The following is a 19264-nucleotide window of genomic DNA, read 5'->3' on the forward strand; positions in this document are numbered from 1 at the left end:
ACATTTCTTTGTTTCAAAATATGATCAAAGTGACAGTCCAAAAACACTATGGTATTGGCATAAAAACAGACATGTAAACCAATGGAACAGAACAGAGAGCCCAGAAATAAATTTATACAACCTCTTCAACATGTCAAGAAAACACAACAGGGAAACAAAATTATCTTTATCAAATGGGAAAACTGAATTATCCACATATGGAAGAATGACATCAGATCAATGTTCAAGTCACCTCAAAATGGACTAAGAACTTAAAAGTAAAATCTTGGGACCACCAGTTTCCAGGTCTCCCTGCATTCATGGAAATGCAGTCTTTCTCTTCTCTACAAATAAAGTCTTTCTGACCTCTATTTTTTTTTAGAGAAAAATATGAAATTTTATTAAATTCATATTTAATATATAAACAAATAGACCTATGTTATATAGCCACGAATATATACAATTTCACTACAAAACCAAATTATTTCATCTACCTTTACAGTATTTATTTTATTTTTTTATCCGTAAATTTTTGAGGCAGGTTATTGCCATCTAGCTCAGGGTATTCTGGAACTAACAATGTAGTACAACATGGATTTTAAAGAAGTAAGAATGGCATTCCCAGAATGTTCTTTTAAAAGAACTGTTAATAAGCCATAAATTTTGCATTTAATGTGTTACTTTGGGTTATAAAATTAAGCTTTTCAATTTTTTAACATAGTGTATATTGATATTATTAATTTATGTGTTTATATGTGTATGCATTACAAGTTTTTAAATTGGCTTTCTGATTTATTGATCAATCTGCCCTGGACTTGGTTTAATACAGGACAATCTTCTGAATCTACCCAATCCAGAGCCATCAAGGCGCTCAAAACCTCTGGGTTTAAAATGCTTAAGAAATAATTATATGTCATGGGCACTCCATGGCTCTTGTATGATCCTATAATAAACTGCCCTTGCATCAGTCCAGTCCTTAGATGACACCAGATGGAATAATCAAAATAAAATAATGAAAATCAGTTCCATAAGTCATCACACTGTAGAGAAAGGTTTTTGCTTCATTTTGGAAGGGGAGAATAGGATAAAATCAGCACCATAAATGTTATAATTATGCTTATAAATACTATATTTAGAAGGAGTGGAACACCTTGGTTGCACTAACATACCTAAGCACCAGGACTGATGTTATATTTTCTTTTTTGTTCTTAAAGTAATTGTCATAGGGACCTTAACATAGAAATTTTATAAAATAAAGTTTCTTCCCTATAAATTAATGGATATGTCTTGACTCAGTGGATTTTTAATTCATCTATCAATGGATCTGTGGTTTATAAAGGAGAGATTTATTGCTCCCAGGAGTAAAATCTGATGTATAAATGTCAGAAGAAAACCTACAGAAGAGGATTCTCCTCTGGGCATGAGATTTTGGAAATGATACTAAATTCCTAGAAACTAAAGCAAAAAAACCCAAGTTGTATTGTATCAAAATAAAAAGCTCTGTACATCAAAGGAACCAATCAACACAACAAAAATGGAACCTACAGAATGGGACAATGTATTTGTAAATTGTGTATATGACAAAGCTTTAAGACCCGAAATACATAAGGAACTCGTACCACTCTTGATAAAAAACCAAGTAATTGGATTAAAAGATGGGCAAAGGAACTGAGTAGACATTTCCCAAAAGAAGATATACAAATGACTGACAAGAATATGAAGTGTTTGACGTCACTACTTATCAGGAAAATGCAAGTCAAAACCACAATGAAATATCTCACCTGTTAGAATGGCTTTTATGTACATTAAAAGGTAATTATTGGCAAGAATTTAGAGAAAAGAGAGCTTTTATTCTCTGTTGGTAGGAATGTAAACTGGTATAGCCATTATGGAAAAGAGTATGAAGTTTCCTCAAAAAATTAAAATTAACCTACCTTAATGATTCAGCAGCTCACTTTTAGAATATCAAAAAGGAATCAAATTAATATCTTATACAGCTATATGATCTTCCTATGTTCATTGTAGCGTGGATAAAAATGGAGGATGTTATACTAAGTAAAACAGTCCAGACATATAAAGATAAATACTACATAATTTTACCTATATGTGGAATTCAAAACAGTTAAACTTATAAAAGCAGACAGAGTGGTGGGCTTCCAGGGCAAAAGGTGAAAAGGAAATAGGGAGACAAGGCTACAAAGTTTCAGTTACACAAGCTGAATTGCCTCCAGAGATCTAATGTACAGCAGTGTGGCTATAGTTAACAATACTGTGTTGTGTACTTTAAATTTGCCACTAATGTAGACCTAAGTATTCTTACCACACAACATGTGGACACATGGAGGCACTAACACACACAAAAGTAGCTATGAGAGGTGATGGAAGGCTGGTGGAATGACTCAAGTGTCAAGAGCACCTGCCTAGAAAACCTGAGGCCCTGGGTTCAAACCCCAGTGCCACCAAAAATGAAAGAGGTGATGGTTATGTTAATAAGATTGACTGTGATTAACTTTACAATGAAGCCATTTTCATGTGAATATGAAAACATCATATTGTATACCTTAACTATATATAATTATTTATGAAAGATACCCCAATAAAGCTGAAAATAAAGTTACATGTTACATGTATTGCTTCACAGACATTTCTGTTTTTGTACTTAAGCACGATTCTTGTCACTCATTCAGTAAATACTGAGCCCCTACAGTACCAGCTGCTGTGCAAAATGTGGGAAACATGTGAGAGCAATGTAGCCCTTGCCTTCCTATGGCTTATAAGTGCATGTGTGCTTGTGCATATATGTACAGGTATATGAGTAAATTGTTGAGACATATACTGTTAAGAATTTGTTTAGAATGGGGCATGGTTCATTTTTAATCCTTTAGCGTATGATAACAAACTCTCTTGGGTTATTTCATATCTGGTAAGCAAGGGAAAATGATCTCAGTATAAATTTTCTAACATTCTTTAATTCTCAGTATTTTGCATTGTGTCACAGTAATTTACCCTCTTCATGAAATACCCAATGACTATTGAATGAGGTGGAATAGAGGTCAATTTAGATGCTCACAATAATATGTTTCCCAGAAGGACAGCTGAGATAAGGCAATCTGGATAGCTGCCTAGGTTTATAAATCACAGTTGTTAGCCAATTCATGTCTTTCTGAACTGCCAAAACTAGGTTTGTCTTTCTGCATGAATAATTTATATTTTCTGGAATGGAATTGGGGATGGCATAGTAGAAAGGTCAATAACCAATGATGTTATTTTTGGGTAAATGATTTAACCTTCTGGGATATGTTTCCCTTTCTCCAAAAGGAAGAGATTGGATGCTACAATCTGCCAGTAATTTCACAATTCTGTGACTTTATGATTCTAAGTACTATAACCATACTTTGGAGCTATTGCTTTACCTTTGAGATTTATCGTCAGTAATTTGGATGTTGCTAGCAATTGCTTATTCTAATGGCTAAATGGAAGGCCTTATTTTATGACTCTGAAATTGTGAATTCATATTTTGAATATTTCTAAGTTCTATGGTTTCTAGCTATGGAACACATATAACTATTTCTTTTCTGGATATTCCATCCAGTGAACCAAGTGCCAAAGGAGAATGCTGTGAACAAATTCAGAAGACCCAGGTTTGTGTCTTTTTCCTGCTTTTACTGTTACTTAAGTATTCTATGCAACTCTTCGGTTCCAGTTCTTAATAAAGATGCCATGACTAAAGGAGAGAGTACAGGAGGTACTTAATGTCTTGTACAGGGCCTGATATGTACTTGGTTTCTCGGTAAATAATATTTTCACTCTTATTATGGAGAAGAAACTCATTCCAAAAGCTTAGCAGGAAGTATAACAAACATGTAGAAATTTTGAGTTCTTGGATTAGCAAATTTGCATTTGATTCATAATTTGTAATGAAAAAGCCTTGGAAATTTTGCTTAACAACTCTAGGCCTCAGTTTCCTCATTTGTGTGAAGTTTGTTGAATGTCCAGATTTGTGCATTTGTTTTCAACATTTAAAACAAATATACCTGCCATTATTTTTCAAAAGTTTTCTATCCTTTCTCTCTTTTTCTGGGACTCCAATTATATACATGTTACAATGCTTGGTATGGTAACTTCCAAAGGTAACTTCCATGATTTGAATGTCCCCTCTAAAACTCATCTTAAAATTCTCTTTTTCTAGTAATCATGATGATGTTTTGTCTACCTCTTTAAATAGGTGGAACATGTTTTAATAGCTATTTAATGTCTTTGTTTCCTATTTCTATCACATATTTCAATTTTAGACCTGTTTTTAATGATTGATTTTTCTCCTCATTATTAGTTATATTTTCCTACTTTTTATACATATGATAATTTTGGATTGATCATCTGACACTGTTAACTTTGTTTTATTGGTTGTTGGATTTTATTGTTTTCTTTTAAACATTGTTAGAATTTATTCTGGCATACAGTTAGCTTTGGAGTTTTAGTTGTATTACTCTTGAGGCTTTTTAAAACACTGTTAAGGTGTGTTTCCATTAGCTTGTATTATAGGACAAATTTAGCCTCACAACTAAAGCAATACTCTAATTATAGTCTTGAATGATTCAATGATGAGGATATGTTTTGAGAAATTCATCATTAGGTGATTTCATTGTGTAAATATCATACTATGTACTTACTGAGTATGGTACGCTGTCATACATGTATGACATACATATATGTTTTACAGGATATACTTTCTGCTCTGGGGCACAAACTACTTTCAGTTGTTTTTACTTCAAATCTTTTTTTCTTTCCTCCTTTCCTTTCTTCCTTCCTAACTACTTTGCTCCTTCCTTCCCTCCCTTTTTTTAACAGGGTCTCATACCCAGTATGGCCTCCAATTTACCATCCTCCTGCCTAAGCCTCTCAATTGCTGAGATTACAGGTTTGTACCACCACAACTGGCTGTACTTCAAATCATCATAGGTGGTTCTTTCTCTGGCTTTGGGTAGTTTCCTTTGATCTATAAGCAGACCAATACTCAAAGATTTAAGTTGCAGATCTTTAAGTTCCATCTGATTAGCTCACATCTCTATGGTATTCATCCCAGCAAAATTCAGCCATCTTCCACCAACACTGATTTCTGGTTCGTCAATTCCTTGAGAACACTGGGCTATATTAGGGTTTTCTCTTCCTGAAAGATGACCTGGAGGTATGCTGATGTATTCATGGTTCACTTGATTTATTTCTGTTTTCTCATTGATTAGAGCTCTGGGCTGCTTGTTTTTCAATGACTTTCCCAACTTTGACAGTGATTATTATAGTTGTTTATATAGTTTTCTAGTTTTTTAAAGTGGAACATTCATATTTACCATTCTAATTCTTCCACAGCACAAAGCCTTTTAAGATGGTTTTGTGGTTCTCAATGGTCTAAAGTGTTAAGTTGATTGGATATGTGACCACTGAAAATATATAATGGGAATTTTGCAATATTTTAAATATAGCAGATATAATTTTGTATTTGAAATGAAAAAATCAACAGAGTTTTTCACAATAAGCCAGACTATGTAGCTTCTTTAGTAAAATTCTTAAAATATGCTGAAACCATTTGTTTCAAGTACTGAATTGTTGGTTGTGAGGTCATGGATAAATTTTCTATTTTTTCCTGAGTTTCAATTTCTCATCTACAACAGAAAAACATTACCTACCTGCCATTAGAATTGAATGAGATAGATTATGTATTTACCATAATATGTAGACTGTACTACCAAATTAACATAGCAAATATAATTATTTTGTCACTTTCCTGTGACTGTTATTTGAGAAGTTGGCCATTTGTCATCTGAAGGTGAGTCAATAAACTTAAGTTTTGTGCTTAGAAACTCTGCAATGTCTAGAGTCCTTGGCAATTTTTGCTCTTTATTTTAGATTATAATAGGTTAATTTTTCTGACCAAACTGTCTGGATCAGCTCTTAGTGGCAGTCATGAATACTAAACCTAATGAAGTAGCCCTATGCAGATGAGGGTAGCTTGACTCAGGTGTAGTGAATTTTGATGGTCAAAGGCCTATGCACTGTGGCCTTGCTGCTGGGAATATTGGCTTCTGACAGTGCACAGCAACATCCCTCATTAAGCACAGTCATTCCTTGAAGGGAAGGAAAGTGTCTCACCTACTTTATATCCCTTTCCAGTGGTTCACATGGGGCCTGTAACTGGCTGATGCAGGGCAATTTCCATTCTAATTGAAAACAATGCACAAAGACTATTTCAGCTCCAGGGTTCCCCTGGGGATTTCAGTTGCAACCACTTTTCATTTGCTTCATCCCCTGCTCAGTCCTGCCTACCTCATTTCCTTATGAGGGCAACTCCTGAGAGAACTCTTCAATAAATATTCTGGTCACATATCATCAACTCAGAATCAGTTTATAGAGTCCAATATAATACACTTGTTGGGCTAATCCTCTTTCTGTCAGCTTAGCAAGCATCTGAGATAGTTTATAAAGAGAAGGGATTTATTTTGACTTGTGGTTTTAGAGACTTCAGTTCATAACCTGTTGGCCCTGTTGCTTTGGCCCTGTGATGAAGCAGTTCTCATGTAGAAGTACTTGGTAGAGCAGAACCACATCTGATGGCTAAAGAGAGATAGAGAGAAAGGGGCTAGAGTCCCTCAATCCCCTCAAAGTCATGCCCCTAATTACTTGAATGCCTTTCACTAGGCCCCACCTCTTCAAAGTTCCACCACCTCCCATTATCATAATAGGGACCGAATCTTTAACACATGGGCTTTAGGGGACTATATAGCACTTGGGGAATATGAATGTGAGATGTCCACAAGTGAGAGGATGCTGTATTCTGAATGCAGATAATCTCGTGCTTCAGGTCTCTCTGAGTCTTCATACAGGCTTCCGAATTAGATAAACAGTTGTACAGCTCTTCAGATATTTTCTATGTCCTCTTTCCTGTGTTTCTTAACCACAACCTCTGTCACCTTAATGAGTCTGAAAGTGTTTTATGTTTTATAAAACATGTGTTCCTGAATACTTTACATGTCTACTGAGCTAGAGTTTCAAGTGGAGGAAATTGTATGAAGGAAATATAATTATATCAACTAGCACAGTTCTGAACTCAAATGATGAGCTTCTAGGCAGCTGAAGTGCTCACCTTTCAGATATGCCAGAAGATGGGTCATTTCTAGTCTCTTAGATTCCCATCAACTTTCTGTAGCTCTTATGCCCCTGTCACTTTTAGTTAGAATAGTCCATATAATCTAAAGATATTCAGACATGGGGCAATTCTCCTATGAATGATACCTATCTAGATCTGAAGAGGTGTAAGAGAATTCTTCAATTAGTAGGATTTTTCATAATGAGATAAATCTGTATTGCATAAACCTGACTTTGGAAGTCTTTTATCTGCAGTAATTCCAAATTGCCATTGGCAAATGAGGAACTTAGACATTAAGGTTGGGTATGTGTACATGACTAGTATTCATAGTAATAAGTTAGTGATGACTACAAATAGAAGTGTGTTAGAATTGGAGTGTTGGCTGTTTAACATGCATTAGTTCAAGTCACTTTAATAGCCAAACAGTTAGTGAATGTTATGATAGCATTATTGGTTCACTTAGATTTATAAATAGAAAGGAAGGAAGATTGTATTTGTCTTGCTGATAAATACTCAATTTTTAAACTTATGCATGTCTAGTTTCCTTTTCTTTTTTGTGAACCAAATAGCTGTAAAGATATATATGCCTGAAAGGAATGAATTTTGTGAAATTACTTACTACAGAGTAAAATTAGGAAACCTCTGCTTACTACTGCTACTTTTCCAGTGCTTCTTTCTGACTTCATTCTAATTTTCATCAATATAAATTCTGTAAGTCATCAAATTGCTGTCATTTTTCAATGCTAGACATGATGAAAATTTGTAACGTTTTTGTTGCCTGCTTAGTGTGGGGAAAATTAATCATTTCTTTCTGTTTAGCAAAGCACTATACTGTTAATTGATTCTTTTTTTTCTGACAGTACTAGGGTTTGAACTTAGGGCCTCACACTTGCTCGGCAAGTGCTTTACCACTTGAGTGATGTCCTTATCCCCTGTGCTGCTTCTTAATTTCAGTATATACTGAATCATATTTTGTAATACAAAGTATTCCTGTAATTTATAAAATGCTTCTATAATTCAACTTTAGTTGATATATGTGCATAAACTCCAGATTACTGAATTAAAATCTCATACTTAATTGCTGAGCTATTAGAACATTCATTCCTTATTCTCTTTGTAACATGTTACCAGGGAAAATTCACTGCTTTGAATTATAATTAACTTGAGAAACATTTAGCATTTGAAAGTTGATTAATATCTTTTCCTATTATGAACACCTAACTTATAGAACATCTTTGCTCTCTTTTATAAGGACAATTTAATGCCCATTTTATATGAATTCCTACTTGTTAAGCATTGGAATGTACTCATTTATCTTTAAAATGTTAATATAGATCTTGTGATGTAGAAGTGCCGGAGTTGGTAAAATATGAAACCATATGTGAGATGATTATAGTAAGATATTACTTACTATAATTGAGTTTCATGAGTCATATAAACTAAAAATTTTAAAACCATCTCATACTCTGATAGTTTCAGAAGGAATGATTTTCTCCAGCTTTATGTGTTAGAAAGATACTTTTCAAGATGTAGTGAAAGGTTCTATAAATGTCTTAATGACCTTCAGTGGGGTTATCATCACAAGCATTATTGGTTATTGTACATACAATATATGGAAGCCATTCTCGGTTTAATTTTTTGAAGATTGGTATACAAACAATTTAAGATATGAGTGTATATGCTATAATTTCTAATGACAGTTTATATATGTGTAGATATATATATATATAATTTATATATAGGATCTCTATTTCTGGGAGATGGAGTATTTCTAATGAAAATTACTAATCATCACTAATCATGATGATGTTGGTAGAATTTCGCTTCGGCAGTGCATATACTAAAATTGGAGTGATACTGAGAAGATTAGCACAGCCCCTGTGCAAGGATGACACGCAAATTCATGAAGTATCCCATTTTCTTTTTAAAAAAGAAATTAGTAACCAGTTAAAAGCAATTATGTTAATGACAATGATATTAATCATGGCTTATTTGGATAATAGTAGATAAAATTTCTGATAATCATAAGCTGCAAGATGATTTTATGCCAATGGATCTGTAAATATATGCCAATAGATTGTAAAAGTATGTAGCACTCAATTATTTTTGCAAATATGATTGGATTAGGTAGGGATTAAAAAGGAATGTTTCCTGATAATACCTGGCTAAAAATCGACTGGTAAAAAGTAAGACGGTCTGGAATGAATTCCTTGGAATTGGTAGAGAAATTTGGAATCAAATGGTGTTTTAGAAATTATATAGGAAATTTCCCTTGATTCTTAACATTTCAGAATCCAGAAGCATCAACAACCTTATGGAGTTTCAAGACTTTTGTTTAGTACTACTAATTTGTCCTTACGTCCTTCATAAAAGATTCTGAAAACAGAAATCCTACCAAGTCTTTATCTGCATTCAAACAAGGCTTAAATAACTCTATATATCCCTTCAGAGCCAAATATTCTACATATAGCTTCCTGTAGTAACTAAACTTAACACATAGTTTCAGGTAAATGTGGATATGTATGTTTGAGTCAATGTCTCCTTTTTGTGAGGCTGAATGGTGGAGAGCACTAGCAAAAGTATTTCTCTGCTTGACTTTATCAAAATCATAATTCAAGGTCTTCAGATAATTTTTCACATATTATCTCTATGGCAAATTCCAGAATATTTTAGTGTTTAAATTTGATGATCATGATGAAAATATTAGATCTAAGAACAGAGAAACAATTCATGTTCACAGGGAGGAAAAAGAGTAATGATCACCTCTAGAGATCATTTTCTCCTCCATTTCTGCTGCTTCAGGCCTCATCAGTTGCTTTCTTGTCACATTACCTAATCAAAAATATCTATACATGATGCCAAACTAAGCATCTGATGTATGGTTTTGTTGTTTCTCTTCTAAATTCTCATGGCCCCCACAGCTTAATAACCACAAACTTCACACTTTGATTCAGCATTTTAATATTCCATGTTGGCCTTTTAGTTCCCAACCAGCTAGAAAATATATGCTTCAGTCACTCCTAATTATATCCTGTACCTCAAATGTGCCTCATTTATTTTCATACACTATTACAAAATTCCTACTTGACTCTTCTACTCTCTATTTTCCTCATCAACATTTATTTATTTCTCAAGTTAAATTTAAATCCCTTATCTTTATGAGTCCATCTCTGAACAATAGAGCTAAAAAATACAAAAACAGAAAAAAAAACAAACCCTTTCTCATTGAATTTTTAGAATATTTTTGGCAATACCAAGTATAATACAAGGCCATACTACATCTTTGTATAAATTAAAAAGACAAAAACTTAATTTGGGTGGAATAATCACAGACACAAAGATTAGTGAGCGAATTGTAACTCTGAGTGAATTAGAAAATAAAGCCATTTGAAATATAAAAGTCCTTTTATAAATACACACATATATAATTTTAATTGACTAATAATTATGCATATTTTTGGAACATCATGTGATATTTCAATACATGAACACAGTATAAAGTGCAATGGTCAGATTATGTTAGCTTTCTGTCATAAAAACAAAATATCGGAGATAATTAACTTATAAAGTTAAAAAGCTTATTTTGATTCACAGCTTTGGTAGTTCCACAATAAATGGGTCCTATGGCTTTTGAGCCTGTGATGAGTCAACATATCATGGTAGGAAGATATGGTATAACATATAACTGTTCACCTCATCTTCAGGAAGCAAAACAGAGCAAGGAGGAGAAAGAGGGGACAGGGACCAATGATGCCTTTCAAGAGCATGCACCTAATGAGTTAAAGACCTCCCACTAAACTTCACCTCTTAAAGGTTCTACGACCTTCCAATAATACCTCACTGAGACTAAACATTTAACACATGGAACTTTGATGGACATTTAAGATCCAAAACCCTGATAATTGTGTTGACCATTGCATGTATTTGCCATTACAATGACCATATATTATGCTACCATCCTTACTCTCAAAGACTGGTATAAAGTTTTTCTCCTGGATTCCAAGTTTCTGGTATGTAAGTTAATTATTTGTAGACACAAAAGTATTTTTTTAACTGATGTTTACTGAGAATCACTATCAAATTAGTACTTTTCAAATAAATATTAACAGGATTATATTTCTTGAACTATCATATTATTTTCTTCTGCTGTTGATATCAACTAGACACATATAGATATATGAACCCAGAAAGAAAAAATAATATGAGGAAGGTAGCAGTCTTATTAAAACATTGAATTTGATTTTAAAGTTGTGATAGATTTTGAGAAAGACAATTGTTAGAATGATTCATCACTCCTATCCAATTGAGAACAATTTCTATTTTCTGAAAGACAATTTGTGAAGAAATATCAGGTTACTAACCACAAAAAATGTCAAAACCACCTAGTTATCTGAAAAAAAAAAGCAACGGAGATGATTCTTCACACAATACCAAAGAAAAGTGCCTTATCCTTGACCCATGGAGATTGCCTTCAAGGCAACAAGGTAATTTATTTTCCAACCTAAGCTCATTCAAATTCTTGTCTTCTCTGGCAATATCATTGCAGGTTGTATTGAGTGGACCAAATTATATCAGTCTTTTAACCTCTATACAACACTTTGCGACTGCATGTATTGGCTTCAAGTGAGCTTTTCCTTTGTCACAATTGGGATCTTCACACTGAGAAACCTCTGGGAGTCACAAGGGATAGCCATGAATATGAGAATGAAAGGGGAATTGTACTAGAGGATGATTTCCATTAAACAATAATTTATTTGCATGTGGGAGGGAGATTGACTTCAATATTTTGGCTATAATTATATTTACAAATTACAAAGTCTCAATGTGAAAAGGTAGCATGCCAGGCAGTTGTCATTTATGTTCATGACAATTATTTCAATGTTCATTGATATTTAGAAGCTTCCAAGGCTGCTCTTTATACTAGAATACTGTAAGAAAGAAAATGCAATGTGAGCATTGTTTGATTTCACAAAACTAATGTTCTGCCTGCATAATGTATACATATGGAAAAATTGAATGTAATAAATGTATTTAGTTATATGTGGAATCAATTCATTTTTATTTGATTATCAATTATTTATTTTTTATTTTTTTCTTGTATCATCTATGGAGTATTTATTTTTTATACTCATTACTGTTTTTTTTTTGTTTCCCACAGTCTATAGAAAGAATGTGAAAGAAATTGCATATTCCATTTATTTAAATGAAATTTTAAACAAATTCCTTTTCTGATCTGACATCCACTGCTCTGTTTACTGCATCTACTTAAATACCATGGATGAAAGTAAAATTCTGGAAACATAATCATCCCATTATCATTCTTTTGTTATTTTTACTTGGTTTCTTTTGCATTTGCAGCAGTTGCTTGTAACTGAGATTTAGGAAATGAAATCAGATCTCAGTAGGTGGCACTAATGAGACACACAATACTGAATTGTCAAATCATCCTTTTGCCAGAGAAGAGTTATTGCAATGTTCAATATAAGAATGTGGAGGATGAGTCAGAATAATTGTGTTGTCTCTTATTTGGGGAGGACCATGGTCACATCAAATGATTTAAAAAATTTATTCAACTCTTTATATGAAATTTGAAAATAATGTTTATTCTTCTTGTCTACTTCATATTTGAAAAAAATTAAAACATCTGCTTCAACTGAAAACTCAGCTATTTTGCCTACATGAAGTGCCTCCCACTCACATGCTGCAAAAAGGGAAAAACTGGATCACATTAAATGATTCTATTAAGCATGAAATGTGGAATTCAAATGAAATTCTTGGGAGCTACAAACTACTAAACAATTATAATCACACTCATCTTTGAGACATACCTCACAGGTTCTTTACCCGTTTCCCAGTTCAGGCCAAGTGTTTGAAGTTGGAAAATTATTCTTTTTTTTATGCAATTATACATTCAGAACAAAAAATGGACACATTGGGCAATTAAGTTGACTTATTTGAAAAAGCAAGCACAACATAATTTAAAAAGATTGAAGTATTTGCTTACCTTGTCAACTTGAGAATTTTACTACAAATACAGCATTCACTTGTATCTTAGAATGTGCCTTGGTGATTCTTGAGAAATTGTTGCATTAAATGGGGAGTAAGAATTGTTTACTAAGAATATACTAATACATGTTCTCCGAAGACACAACTCTATATGGGTAAAGCTGGCATTTACATTTCTGGTAACCTCAGTTTTTCACTTTTCTTCCAACAAAGGTCTGTCTTATCTAGTTCTATGTATTAATTTGAAGAAATTGATCTATTTCACATTTTTGCAATCCTACTTGCAGTAAGTGGCTAGATAAGAACTATTTCAAAAACATCCCCTGTAATGTGAGTAATACTTAAGTGACAGTCTATTTAATTGTTAACAAGTAACATTAATAATTGAAAAATATAAAACACAGAAATCACATTATATATAAAACCTGAACCACTTTTCTCACTAAGAAAATTATTTAATCTCATTTGGTTTTTATCAGTAAGTCAAAATTATGACTTTTGTATTCATTGCCTCTTCCTAACAGAAATAAACTCTTCTCGGCTACCAGGTTTTGTGGTATACAGCAGTACAAACCAAAGGCCATGTCTCAATGAGTTCAGTACAAGTGTTTTGTGAGCACAATCACCAATCTTTTATCATTTTAGAGGATTAAATAAATTTTTCCCATTGTAAAAAGACTTAGAAGATAATCTATCAACTTATTGGGTTTATCTGAGAAAAAATTTATATATCATCCTGTTTCTACAAGCTCCACAATTGGGTATGTTTTGTTTTGTTCTATCAATGGGGGTCACAGCATTCAAGAAGACTAGTCTAAATTAGATTCCTTATCCAGAAATTTCAAAATTTAAGGATTTAAATGAATTTGATGATAAACATCATAAAGAGGTAAAGTCTGGGCAGGTGCTCTTCCTTCTTCCTTCTCCTCTTTCTCCTTAACATCTTTACTGGTATCACATACCTGGCCATTCACCCATGTAAAGTGTCCAGTTAAGTGGTTTTTAGTATATTTGCAAGTACCACCACAATCAACTTAAAAATATTTCATCATCTCCAAAAAAAAAAGTCCCACACCATTAGCATTTCCCCATTTCCTCCCGGTACTTCTTACCTCCCATGGACAGCCACACATCTATTTCTAAATTAATATTTTTAAATCATTTTTGTACTTATTCAAATTTCATGAGTGGTCATTCTAGGGCTTACTGAATGCATCTTAGCCCATCAGAATCTACTTCTGATTTATACTAACAATGTCAGTGAGGTACAAAAAGATTATTCTCAGATAGCTCTAGTACTCCTTTCTCTTAACTTACAAATGTTATAAGACCAACAATATATTGTTATGCTTTTATGCTATACAACTTGTGTTTTTAAAGAAGGTGAGAGAGAAAAAAGAGCAATTATGTATTGAGTTTGTTATATTTAACTTCCAGTTTACTATTTCTGGCTCTCTTCACTGGTTATTGTGAGTATTGTTCATTTGTGCATGTATTTTATGGATCTTTCATTTGTTACTGGGAATTCCCTGGTGTATTTTCCTTGATTTCATACTTTCTACTTCTTTACTTTTACTTTTTACTTCTCCCCACCAACTTCATACATTTACTGTCAAATATTATTACATTTCTTATGTCATATGGCCCAACAATATGTTTATATACACCTTGTTTTATATAATTACTTTAAAAAAATACGTTGAGAGAAAAGGAGAGGAAACTGGCATTTATTCTATTTTTATAATTATATATTTGTCTTTACCAATGCTCTTTGTTTTTTCATGTGGATTTGAATTATGGTCACTTGCTTTCTGCCTAAAGAAATTCCTGTAGCATTTCTTGTAAAGTGAAAGCATTTCTTTCAGCTCTTGTTTATCTGGGAATATTTTTGCCTTTATTTTTGAGGGACACAATTGCTCCCATTGTAGCAATATATGCCTCTATCATTTCTAATGAGAAGTCAGTCATTGAGGGGGGAAAAGATGGCAGCACTTTCCACATCTCTATAAATCTGAAATAAAACATTAGGACCATGGCGTCAGAGAGTGGTAGGTTGTGTGGAAAGGCAAGGGAGTACAACAATAAGCAGTGGACAGATACCAGGGAAAATCCAGAAAAATTGAACTTTAGGTTTATAAAAGAAACAAAGGAGTGCTAATCAAAATGGTAGGGAAACAAAGAATCCTCCAGTGAGACTACAGAAAAAGAGAAAAAAGAGAGCCTCTGTGGGAGACGCCACAGACACACAAGATGACACTCTGCAAAAAAAAAATAAACAGAAAAGTTTAAGATGGTAGATCTGCATCCTGTGCAGCAAGCAGAGGACAAAGAAAGCGCCCATGGCACCTCCTAACTCATCACTGATCCCCAGAGGGAAGTCTTCCTAGGCTTGGTCTTTTTTTCTTTTTGGTGAGATTGGGGTTTGAACTCAGGGCTTTGCAGTTACAAAGCAGACACTCTACTCTTGGGCCATGGCTCCATTCCATTTTGCTGTGGTTGTTTTGGAGATGGGCTGGGCTGGGCTGGCCTCAAACTGCAATTCTCCCAATTTTAGCCTCCCAAGTATCTAGGATTGCAGGCATAAACCATCAGTGCCCTTCTTAAGACTGGTTTTAAAGACAAACCTTTCATCTGGGGACAACAGAAGAGCTTGCATTTTTATTTCTCCACACTTCCTCCCCCACATTGGCTAAGCAAGTAATCACCCAATAATTAGTGTGGACCCAGGCTCATGGCGATGAACATAGAATTACTTCAATAGAGAGTGCAAGGTACAAGTCAGAGCTAGCCTGAACCAGGAGTGCCCAAGCCACATAGAGCCTGAGGCAAACCGGAAGTTGCTGGGAGGGTAGCCACAGGCCTGCCATGCATAGAGGGGACCTATGGATTGGGTCACACTCAGCCTACAGACAGTCCTTTCTGTTTTCTTGCTATCCTGGTGATTGAACCCAGGACTTTGTGTATGCTGTGTGGGTGCTCTGCCACTGAACTACACTCCAGCCCATTCTCTGATCTAACCTGTTTGGACTTAAGAAAAAGAAAAATCTGCCCCATCCACAAAGTAAACTGTAACAAACAAGCCTAGAGAGGAAATCTACTGTCCTTCTCAAGGAAAACATATTGGCTTTTTTACTTTTTACTCTTTGGTTGTGGATGTTTTAATTTTGTATTCTGTTTTGCCTTTTCCTATACTTATTTTAGTGTGTTTTCTCTCAGTATTATTCATTATATGTTCATCACATATATTTATCCACTCTTTTCTATCTTGTTTCTTCTTTCTTTACCTCCCCAATGCCCTCTTTTTATTACTGTTAAATATGTATACCTTTAACAACTTTTAAACTCCTAATTTATTCCATAAATACACTAGTCCCTTTCTTTTCTAACCTTATTGGGGTGTAATTGACATTTTTCAAGTGATTTTAGCTATATTTAAATGTATGGTTGTTTTCAAATTATTTATTTTGTTAGTGCTGCCAGCTTTCTTTCTTCAGATTAATAGTGAAAGAGATAACCATTCCAAAATACGGGCAAATTGTAATATAGAAATACAAGAAATATGACAAGGCTAGGCAATATGACTCCTTCGAAAGTTCATAACACCTCAATAAATTCAAATACTGAAATGACAATGCTAAACAAAGAATTCAAAAATGTACTTTTGAAATGATCAATGACTTCAAATGGAATTCAAACAGATAAATAAACCAAGCAAATCACTGCAACACTTTCATGAGAAAGACAGCAACATGGATGAGAAATTCAGCAAGGAAATTGAGATTCTGAAAAAACAACAACAAAGCAGTGGAAATGGTGGGCATGAAAAACTAAATAAAACAACCAGGAGTGATGGCACATGCCTGCAATTCTAGTTAGGTGGGAAGCATGAATAAGAAGATCTCAGCCTTGGGCTGACCCTGGTTAAAATAAAGCAGTACCAGAAGTTGGGCATCGATAGCTCATACCTGTCATCCCAGCTACCTGGGAGGCTAAGATCAGGAGGATTGTGGTTAGAGACCCGCCCAGACAAATAGTTCACCAGAGGGCCACCCAGACAAATAGTTCATCAGATGTCATCTCTGAAATACTAGAGCAAAATGAACTGGAGGTGTGCCTCATGAGGTAGAATGCCTGTTTTGCAAGCACAAAGCCCTGAGTTCAAACCCTAGACCCACCCAAGACAAATAAAAAGCAGCACCAATAAATAAATATTTTTAAAACACAGTGAGAAGCAGAAGATCAAGCAAAAGAAAGACTATCAGGAGTTGAAGAAAAGGTCTAAGAAATATTACACTCAAACATCAGGAACGAAAAAAATAAATGAACATGACCACAACTTTTAAGAAATCTGGGACACAATCAAGAGAATAAACTTAAGACCCATGGGATAGAAGGAGCTAGATACATATATAAAGCATGTAAAACCTATTCAATGAAATTGTAGCAGAAAATTTCCAAAATCTTAGGAAGGATATGGACATTCAAGTACAGGAGACATTTAGAATCCCAAATAGACATGACCAGAAAAGAACCTCTCCATGTCACCTTATAATTAAAATTCCAAGACTAAAGAACAAAGAAAGTAAATGAAAGTTGCAAGAGAAAAACACCAACTTACCCTCAAAGGTAAAAACATCAGAATCACATCAGACCTTAAATGGAAATCCTAAAAGCCAAGAAAACAAAAAAAGTGATGTATTTCAAGCCCTAAGAGTAAATAACTGCCAATCAAAATGACTGTATCTAATAAAGTTATCCCTAAAAATTGATGGAGAAACAAAGCCCTTCCAAGATAAGCACAAACTAAAGCCATTCATGAAAACTGAGCCACCATTACAGAAGTTACTCACAGAAAGAGAAAGAAAGGCAGTCAGAAACACAGAAGCTCAGACAGAATAAATTTTATGACAGGAATAGATGAGCATGTGAGAGTTAGAGAGGAATCAAACATGTACAACTCAACAAACACACAAATTTTAAGATGAATAAGGGTGAAAGAAAAAACAAAACACTACTTGAATAAACAGGAAAAACAATCAACAAAATCACAGGAATCAGCAAATAGTTCTCAATAATAACCTTAAACATATATGGTCTTCTCTCTCCAACCAAAAGACATATATACTGGTTGTTTGGTTGTCTATAAGAAACACCTCAGTGGTAAAGAAACATGCAGACTAAAATTGAAAAGATGGAAAATTATATATCAAGCAAGTATAAGGTGAAAGCAAGCAGGAATAGTTATACTCATATATGAAGAATCAGAATTCAAGTCAAAATTAGTCAGAAGGGATAAGAAAGTCACTACCTATTTTTAAAAGGAACAATCCATCAAGAAGTGTTAAATATAAATACAAAAAACATTGGTACACCTTATTTCATAAAACAAACATTACTGGATATAAAGGGACAGCTAGATCCAGATATGATAACAGTAGGTGACTTCAATATCACATTCTCATCAATACATAGACCATTCAGACAAAAGAAACTCAAGAAATAAATCTCAGAGGTAAACTGAATAGATTAAATAGACTTAACAGTCATCTACAGAACATTCCATCCAATAACATTCTTTTCAGCAGCCCATGGAGCTTTCTCTAAAACAAATCACAATTTAGACCATGAATAAAGTCTTGATGAATAAAAATAATCAAAATAATGTTACGTGTCTTAACAAATCACAATGGAATAAAATTAGAAATTAAGAGCAAGAGAAATCACAAAAATTATACAAACACATGAAAATGAACAACATATTTTTGAAAGATCAAGAGAAATCAAAGAGAAAATTCTAAAATAGTCCTAGAATCAAATTAAAATGAACACACAACTTACAAGAACCTTTGGAATACAGCAAGGCAGTTCTAAGAGGAAAGGTTATAACTCTGAATGCTTACTCTAAAAAAAAATCAGAGACCTCTTAAATACACAACCTAGTAATGCACAGTAAGTTCTTAGAAGAACAATAATAAGCCTGAAATGAGTAGAAAGAAATAATAGAGAACAGGATGGAAATTTATGAAATGGAGACTAAAAGAACAATGCAAAGAATCAATGAAAAACAGACTTTTTTCTTTGAAAAGGTAAATAAGACTGACAGTCCCTCAGTCAAACTTGCCAAAAGAAAGAGAGAGAAGA

At 33.8% G+C, this 19264-nt stretch overlaps 1 non-coding gene across 1 annotated transcript; it reads left to right on the forward strand.

Annotated features, from left to right (window-relative positions):
* Positions 1 to 8932: 8932 nt before the first annotated feature.
* Positions 8933 to 9040, forward strand: LOC141416180 (U6 spliceosomal RNA). Its single transcript, XR_012441014.1, has one exon. It is a non-coding gene; the product is annotated as a U6 spliceosomal RNA (small nuclear RNA).
* The last annotated feature ends 10224 nt before the right edge of the window (positions 9041 to 19264 follow it).

The sequence above is a fragment of the Castor canadensis genome, chromosome 1 (assembly GCF_047511655.1).
Source record: "Castor canadensis chromosome 1, mCasCan1.hap1v2, whole genome shotgun sequence".
Taxonomy (NCBI): Eukaryota; Metazoa; Chordata; class Mammalia; order Rodentia; family Castoridae; genus Castor; species Castor canadensis.